At 41.6% G+C, this 9,539-nt stretch overlaps 1 long non-coding RNA gene across 1 annotated transcript; it reads left to right on the top strand.

Moving 5' to 3' along the window:
* The first annotated feature begins 8,580 nt into the window (after window positions 1-8,580).
* On the top strand, window positions 8,581-9,098 carry LOC119314894. The gene is made up of 2 exons (XR_005152497.1): window positions 8,581-8,692; window positions 8,793-9,098. It is a non-coding gene; the product is annotated as an uncharacterized LOC119314894 (long non-coding RNA).
* The last annotated feature ends 441 nt before the right edge of the window (window positions 9,099-9,539 follow it).

Genomic DNA, 9,539 nt, shown 5'->3' with positions numbered 1-9,539 from the left:
TTCTGAAAGAGGATGTCAACAGAGTATAATACTGGAAGGAGGAGTGAGCAACAGCCAGATCAGAGAAGTTAAGAACAAGACACATGCTTCAGATTAACTCCTATTTCTTAACCAGTATGCTTTTGATGATTGAAGTACATTAGAAAAGCATATATTTCTTCATATTGACGGATTCTAATGGTATGATTTCAGCATGCAAATAATTCTTCCATATGTCTGACTATAATGTGCTGCCGTGCAAATATGCAGAAGGATGATCTCACTTTTGGGGACATGGTTTTGTGAATCGATGTGTTATCTTGACCAAATATCTTAGTATTTGTACAACGTTGCAATATGGATAGCCTTGTCGCCACTTTTACTGGATTGATATATAATACTGTATGTACAATGATTCGGTACATATATACCTGTAGCAACTACTAATCGAAATTTCTTCTTCCACCTACAAAAATATATAGAATCTTCCTGCATAATTTCATGTTGATACCTGATTTCCATGTCCATACTGTTGGGGCGAGCTAAAACTGCAAGGCCTCATAGTGCATAGAGGCACCTAATAAAGTTTTCAGGTTTGTCCCAAGAACTATTATATCCAGACAAGATATTTGCTTGCAGAACCACCAGAGCTCTGAACCTTCTAGGTAATTTCACATGGTGTGCAGGTTGAGCTGTCCAACAAGTGCAACATAATCAGCGGCAGGGCATCCACGATTTCCCTGATTTGCATTTAAGTGATATAAGGTTTACTCATGTTTTTATATTTTCTTTGTTTTTCTGTTTTGCTTGGTTGAGTTTCAACTCATGTTGTTTGTTTGACAAAAAGAATCAGGAGAAGGGGGAAAAGAGAGGCGGAAGCATAATCTTGGGAGTAATGGAGATGCTGACAGGTACTTCCCATCTTCCATCCATTTCATCTTGTGTTTGGATATGAAGCGGTGGCGTAGTTGCCATAATAGTCATGTTTTTGCCATCAATGAGAAGATGTGAAGAGTGATACAAAGTATGTCTTGTTATATGGAAGAGTTAGAGCTGGATGGAGCATCAAACAATGGAATCGAGTCATGCATGGAATTGTAAGCCGATAATATAGGCATAGACCTGAATTCATTTTTCCGATGTATAATTCAAATACTAATATAAAGAGTTCGTTATTGCTGTTTGTTGTGAACCATGTGAACATATTGCTGTAACAAAAAAATCTGTGTGAACATATTTGAATGGTCTCATCTTCAAATAAGATCTCTATAGTAGCAGGATTCCTTAATATTTAAATCTGGAAAGTGAAGACTTATATTTATAAATTATAAAACTGTACTTGGTCGGATAAAATTGTGCATACAAAAACTACAAGTTTCCTGTGCTTGAAATATTTTTTCCACTATTTGCTTTGATCGATATGTGGCTTGCATGCAAATGATAATTGGAATTTTGTTTTCTTTGCATTTCTGGGGTGTGGAAACAATTTTGAATAAAGGATATATGTTATTTAGTGATGTTCTTGTTTAGATTTATTACCAGTGTAAAAACAAATTAAGGATCAATTTTAGATACGTGCATTTGCACGTACACGATTACTAGTTACGACTGATTCGGCAACTGTCGAGGAGCTACTGGCTGTGGCGGCGGAACTGGGGCCCCTAGTGGTAGCCAAGTGATCGTTTATGTATGCTACGATACAGATAGCATTCCCTGCCATGGCGAGGGTATGGTTCATAGATCTCAAGGGTTCAAGGAGAATTACATGGAGGATTACAGAGAGAGGGAGAGACTTGGGGAAGAAGAAGCTCAGAGAGAAGATCTGGATTTGCTACAATTCATTCGTACCCCACACACCTACACACGCAACGCTATATAACTGAGTCGCTGGGCCGGTCCCTCGGCCCACGGACTGAGGCCCAAGTTACTGGTCGTGGCACTCCCCCCTCCTTAAGCGGCAGCTTGACCTCAAGCTGTAGGAAGCTCTGTCAGTGCATTGGACCACTTCCAGGTTGCCATTGACAGCGGTAGCCCCGACCACGCGATCTTGTACTGCTGGCGTGTGCGCCCTCCGACGCGCACCCATCGCGATGCTAGAACTTGCGCGGGCTTGGACGATGCGGTCAATTGCTGCGCGTACTGAAGCTCTTCAGTTGTGCTACTATCACCTGGTGGTGCGGCCGGCTTGAGCAGGGAGACGTGCACCACAGGGTGTATCTTGCTGGTGGCTGGTAACTGAAGGCGATAAGCGAGGTCCCCAATTCGCTCCAAGACCTGAAAGGGACCAAAATATTTGAAACCCAGTTTGTGGTTAGTGCGACGAGCCACTGACTGTTGCATATACGGCTGGAGTTTCATATATGCCCAATCGCCTGGTTGAAAAACTCTTTCAGAGCGATGCTTGTCTTCCTGAGTTTTCATGCGCTGTTGAGCGCGTTGGAGTTGACCACGTATAAGTGCAGTCATTGCATTCCTCTCAGACAACCAACTGGTAAGATCTGTAGGTGTATCAGAATGCAAGTTTTCCACGCCTAAATGTCTTGGTTCATAACCATAGAGAACTTTAAAGGGTGTGTGTCCAAGAGCAGAATGAAAATTTGTATTGTACCAGTATTCAGCCTAAGAGATCCACTGTGCCCATTTCTTGGGTGCAGAATGCACCATGAATCTTAAGAATGTCTCCACACACTGATTCAACTTCTTTGTTTGACCGTCAGTCTCAGGGTGGTTTGCTGTGCTCATGTTCATCTTGGTGTCAGTAAGTTTGCACAGCTCTTGCCACATAGTGCTAGTGAACAAGGGATCTCTGTCAGTTATGAGAACTTTAGGTAGTCCATGTAACTTGTACACATTGTCCAAATAAGCTTGTGCAACAGAGAGGGCAGTAAAGGGATGACAAAGAGGTATGAAATGACCATATTTGTTGAACTTGTCGATGACAACCAAGATTGTTTCATAGTTTTTGCTCTTGGGAAGACCACTGATGAAATCCATACTAACCATATTCCAAGCTTCTTTAGGTATTGGAAGAGGGCTAAGCAAACTCGGTTTCTTGATGTGTTCTGATTTAGCTTGCTGACAAATAGAACATGATTTAACAAACTGTTCCACTGATTGTTTGAGAGCAGGCCAGGAGAATAATGCTTTCACTCGCTGGTATGTAGCTTGCACCCCAGAATGCCCACCAATGCCACTCGAGTGTAATGAGAGCAGGATTGCCTGCTGTGCTTCTTTGTTTGCTCCCAACCACACTCTGCCCTTGTTGCCTGATAATTCGTTGTTGTAATGAAAAACCCTTGTTATTACTGCCAGTTATACTTAATTCAGTGAGCAATTCTTTTGCTTGAGGGTCTGTCAGGTAACCATCAGCTACTACTTCCAACCACTGAGGTGTGCAATAAGACAAGGAAAATATTGTAGGCTGTGTTTCCACTCTGGATAGGGCATCGACAGCACCATTTTCCAACCTTTTTTGTACACCACACTGTATTTGAGGCCCATAAGCTTTAATAGTGCTTTCTGCTGAATATGGTTGGAAATTTTCTGATCCTGAAAGTGTATCAGACTGCAGTGATCAGTGCTAATGGTAAAATGATCATGTTGTAGATAAGATTTCCATTTCTCAACAGCTAGCAGAATGGCCAAACACTCCTTCTCATAAGTGGACAGGCCCTGAGCTTTAGGACCTAGAGCTTTACTGAGATATGCAATAGGATGCCCTTGCTGCATCAAGACTGCTCCAATCCCCACGTTACTAGCATCTGTCTCTATTGTGAAGGTTTTCTTGAAATCGGGTAAAGCTAACACTAGGGCAGTGATTAATGCAGTCTGTAGTTGCTAAAAAGCTTCTTGGTTAGTGGGTGTCCACACAAACACCGTATTTTTCTTCAGTAAGTCAGTCAGGCTTCTGCTGATAATTCCAGAGTTCTTGATGAATTTTCTGTAATACCCTGTGAGCCCCACAAATCCTCTCACTTATTTGACAGTAGTGGGAACAGGCCAGTCCTTGACTGCTTGCACTTTAGCAGGATCTGTACTCACTCCATCTTTGCTAATGACATGGCCCAAATACTCCAATTTCTGCTGAGCAAAAGAACACTTACTCATCTTCACATAAAGCTGATTAGCAGCTAACAAGTCAAATACTTCCTTGAGATGCTTGAGATGTTCTGTGAATGTAGCACTGAACACCAATATGTCATCCATAAAACAGAGCACACATTTCCTGAGTAATGGAGCTAACACAGTGTTCATCCCAGTTTGAAAAGTAGCAGGTCCTTCAGTCACTCCAAAATGAATAACTTTAAACTCATATAGCCCATTGTGCACTTTGAAAGCAGTTTTATGCTCCTCTCCTTCCACCAATCGAATTTGGTGGTATCCTGCTCTCAGATCCAACTTGGTGAACCACATGGCTCCAGCTAATTCATCCAACAGCTCATCCACTACAGGCATGGGATACTTATGTTTCACAGTAATCGCATTCAAGTGGCGATAATCAACACAAAAATGCCAAGTACCATCCTTTTTCCTGACCAACAAAACAGGAGAAGCAAATGCACTGGAGCTTAATTGAATGATACCTTGCTGTAACATAGTGGCTATTTGTTTCTCTATCTCATTTTTCTGGATTGGATTATATCTGTAGGGTTTGACATTGACAGGTACAGCCCCAGGCAGTAGAGGAATTTTGTGATCAAAACTTCTGTGTGGAGGTAGAGATGTAGGTTCTGAGAACAAATTCTTGTGTTCAACAAGTAGTTTCTGTACTTCGTCCGGCACAATTTCAGACTGAGATGGGGTATCAGATATGTGGTACAACTGGATAATATGATCAATAGCATCCGTCTGCAGTAACCCTTTCGGTTCTTGTGCTGACAGTTGCTTGCAATCATTTGCAGTTTCAAGAATCCATTTTAGTGTTACTTCTGTATTTCTGTAACTGAATTTCATAATTTTCTTGTGCCAATCAACCCACATGGGACTCATGGTCTCCAACCAATTCATACCTAAAATGATGTCATAATTATCCAGTGGTAATGCTTTCAGAGATGTAGTAAAACTAGTGCCCTGACACCACCATTGAAGTCCCAATACTTGTTTAGTGCAAGTTAACAAGCCACCCCTGCTAATCGAACCGAAGCTGGGTTGAGTTGCTCGACAGGGCACTGCAGTTTCTCCACCAATTTCTCACTGATGAAGTTATTTGAGCTGCCAGAGTCAATCAGAATAAGCAGATGAGTTTTTCCTATCATGCCTTGCAACTTGATGCTCTCCTTGCAAGAAGTTCCACTAACTGCTTGTAGAGATAGCTTCATTGCAATTTCTTCTGTTTCAGATGTAGTATCACTATCTGCCCTTGCTGGTGCCTCATCCACTTGCTATGGAATTTGTAGTGCTGACAATAACTCCTCCATAACATGTATCTGAATGGATGTGGGACACTTGTGACCAGGTCCAAATTTCTCTCCACATTTGAAGCACTCTCCTCTGGCTCGTCTCTGAGCCCTAAGATTATCAAACTTCTCATAGATTTTCCGTTTTTCTGTTATTTTCTGATCGCCAGGAGCTGATCCAAGTAATCCTTGGTGGATATACTGTTTGTTCCTCTGCTTGAAATCTGATTTGACTACTGGTCGACTAGTATCTTCAGCTAGCAAAGCCTCCTGTGTTTGAGCACAAGCAGATGACACATCCACAGTTACTGGGTGTTGCAATTTAACAGCTATCCTTATCTCCTGTTTTAGTCCTTCCATAAACCGATTGACAAAAAATGTCTCATCATATGAAGGATTGTACATAAGTATCTTGTGCATATGTTCCTCAAAACAATGAGCATAATCATCCACTGAACCTTCCTGTCGCAAGGCAAAAAACACATCCATGAGTCTGGAATACTTGTTTCTATTTGAACTTAGCAAACACTGCAACACATAGCTGAGGTCAGGAATCAATTGTGTGCATAGCTTCATATGTTTGCAATCAGAGAGCCGCATTGCCTTGAAAATGCATAGTCGCAAAATCAACCCACATATTTGCCTGAACAGAGTACATCCTGAAGTATTTCTCGCATTGTTGTTTCCACCACTTGGGATTATCACCATCAAATTTTGGAAAATCAGACCGAGGAATACGAGGACTGAATCTCGAATGGGAACAGTGTGCTGCTGAATTGGGTGACACTCTGTGCTCATCAAGTTCATCAGAAAATTCCTCATATGTTTGAAAATGATTGCTGGCATGCTCACCCTGTCATTGGACCGATCGGATGTTGCGCTGTGCCTGCATCTCTGTGCCTGCCGGATTCCCTTTATGACGCGGCACTTCCACCCTCAATCCCCCTGCATGTTGCTGTTGTTGCGGCAGAGCAGATGGTGTGGGCTGCGCCTGCTCCAGAGATGAGACGCGCTTGATGACTCCAGAGAGAGAGAGCGCTTCATCTCGTCCACCGCTGCATCCAGCCCGTTGTTGGCGATGAGGAGCCGACCCAGCATTGTCTCCGTGCGGTCGAGCAACGCGGTGGTGGTCTATGCGAGTGCATCGAACGCCTTCGCCGAGGACGACGCATAGTTGTCGACGGCGGTGCGCAGTTCCTCGATTCCCTTGGCGTTGTGCACCCCTGCCTCTGAGACGGCCTTGCTCTGTGCAATGGTCGCCTGAATTAACTGCTGCATCTCCACGAGCGTCATCTCCGCCGCTGCCATGCGTGCAGAGAGCTTCGGCTTGTCGGATTTCTTCCCGTGGTTACCGCCGGTCGTCCCAACCCAACTCAGGTACACCGGAGTGTTTTGCGCGTAATTCCCAGAGGAATCGCACCTTTCGTCAGGAATTAGGGGTCAATCGGCGGATCAAATCACCGGAGAAAAAAAATCGCGGATCTGACGAGGCTCTAGATACCAAATGCTACGATACAGATAGCATTCCCTGCCATGGCGAGGGTATGGTTCATAGATCTCAAGGGTTCAAGGAGAATTACAGGGAGGATTACAGAGAGGGGGAGAGACTTGGGGAAGAAGAAGCTCAGAGAGAAGATCTGGATTTGCTACAATTCATTCGTACCCCACACACCTACACACGCAACGCTATATAACTGAGTCGCTGGGCCGGTTCCTCGGCCCACGGACTGAGGCCCAAGTTACTGGTCGTGGCAATGTATTAGACAGTTCACTATTTACGCTTTCAGATTTCAAAATACTTCCCGTCAACTATTGTTGTGTATGCACCAACTTCTTAAATAATAGGTTTTTTGGACGTCAACAACCTTATATTAATTTGGAATATTTGTATGAACATTTTGAATGATTTTGATATGCATATTTTTGTTCAATGTAGTCGAATTTTGTTCTCCATAATTTTTAATTTTGTTTACAGGACAAGAATTTGCTCAACGTGCATGCTTAAAGAACATATTCACTAGACTTATAATTTATGAGATTTTCATGTCGTCCAATTCGGCTCGTCTGTCTCTTGACATGGCCTGATGTGATGCGCCCTTGTGAAATGTGTTGAGTCATGGGTTGTGGAGTGTCTGCATTAATTGCGCCTGCTGCGTGGTACAACATGCATATCCTAAAGTTTGTTGTTCATAGCGCGGTTATAGTTTTTGTTCATCATGATTTTAATTTGGTGTTGAAGGCAAAATTTTGGTTTGGCCTACTTAAAGAATGTGTCCACTACACTTAAAATTTTGGTTCATTGCAGTAAGAAAAAATTTGTCCGCTGCAGTCCAACCTTCCGTTCTTCATAGTTTTATTTCCTTTTCTTTTCATGTTGAAATTTTGTCCACTCTACTTAAAGAATGTATTCACACTCACATATTTTTTTGTTCATGATAGTTAAGTATATTGTTCACCAACTTACAGTTTTTGTTCTGAAGCCAAAATTTTGTTTATACTATGGTAGCAAAAATAGTTCACTACTAGAAACTTGATTCATGGTAGTCAAGCATTTTGTTTGCAGTGGTTTTATTTTCTACTCTCAAGAAAAAAATTATAACTGGTTCACTGCACATCTTTGGTCACTTTGATTGGCGCAGGGCAGAGGTGTGGTGACCGGGGTGACGCGGAAGTGTCCAACCTCCCATCTTGCCCCTCATGCAATTGATCATGTGTTTCACCAAACAAAGCTTTGGTTTAGTATATTTAGGGAATGAGAGAAAGAGAGAGATAGGTAACTTTGTGTATAATTACCGCGCACAATTCCCTTTTGCGGTGGTGCTCGCCCGGCGATGCCTGTGCCGGCCGGGCTCAATCACCAACGGGCTCGATAGCTGTGGGTGGGTGGTGTAAGTTTTTCTTGGCAGGTGCATTGTGCGATAATAACGTGTTTCAAAATAATGGTACTCCAATAATAATGTGTTTGAAAATAATGTTAATGGTATTGGTATCCAATAATAATGTGTTTTTCAAATAATATTAATGGTATTGATATCCAATAATATTGCGTTTTCAAATAATGGTAGTAATTATTACTTATTTGATACTCCATAATTTTTTTGGTATACAGTATCCAATAATAAATGCCTTTCCAAATAATGGTAATGGTATTGATATGAAGTCCTCTATAAAAGGATTGCCATCTTATTTGTTCTCCTTCACTACTCTAAAGTTTCATAATCACCAACAACAGTAGATATCAACGCCATATACGGCGAAAATGAGGAGAAGTACTGTGACGCAACTCCTGGTCCTCGGCTTCCTTCTGCTAACATATGGTGCCCATTTTCTTCTCTATAGTGCATGTCTCACAAACTCATTTATCAAATTATGGCCATGATGTGTGACCCGTGTTCTTTTCATGCTGATATCTTGCAGGTGCGACATCATATAAAGATTGCAAGAGAAAGGTCATCCCACAGCCCGGTGGTCATGATTGTGATTTAAGTGAATGCCAGAATCAAGTGGGTCAAGAGCTCTTGAAGTTTCACTGCCCTCCAAACTGCGCGTGCAACGCCAGTGCCAAGTGTGTTCCTTTTGGGTGTGAGTGCACAATATGCATATACGCTAATAAGCAGAGTACACCCCTCCAACAAATAGATGGATCTAGCTGATGATGTACAAGGACATGTTCCCTGAAATAAATGTGATTGAGACATATGAAAATTGATTTTGGTATTGCCATGTGGATTATATGAAATTAGAGATTATATATATGCGATATTTATGTATGATTTTCACAAGTATATCTACCATATATTAGTAAAACACTAGCAAAATGGTTATGCGCTGCAACAGGAGCAAAAAAAAAATCATAATCTCCAACGGCCATGACCACATTTTACTGCATCACCGAGAGACACTATCACTTTCATTTTCGTGAAAGCATGAACAATTTGTGAAAATCATGACATTTTTTAAAACTCGTAAACATACCTGAAATGATGAACATGTTTCTAATTCATGAACACTTTTACAGATTTTCAAACATTTTCTAAAATCATGACAAAAGTTGAATTAATGAACATTTTAAAAACATTTTTCTTGAATAGGCAAATATTTCTAGAATCAACGATTTTTTAGAAATTGGTGGAAGAAATTTTGAAATTCACATTTTTTTAATTT

Source organism: Triticum dicoccoides, chromosome 6A (genome assembly GCF_002162155.2).
Source record: "Triticum dicoccoides isolate Atlit2015 ecotype Zavitan chromosome 6A, WEW_v2.0, whole genome shotgun sequence".
NCBI classification, from domain to species: domain Eukaryota; kingdom Viridiplantae; phylum Streptophyta; class Magnoliopsida; order Poales; family Poaceae; genus Triticum; species Triticum dicoccoides.
The sequence above is the reverse complement of the archived record's forward strand: the minus strand, read 5'-3'. Positions and strand labels throughout refer to the sequence as shown.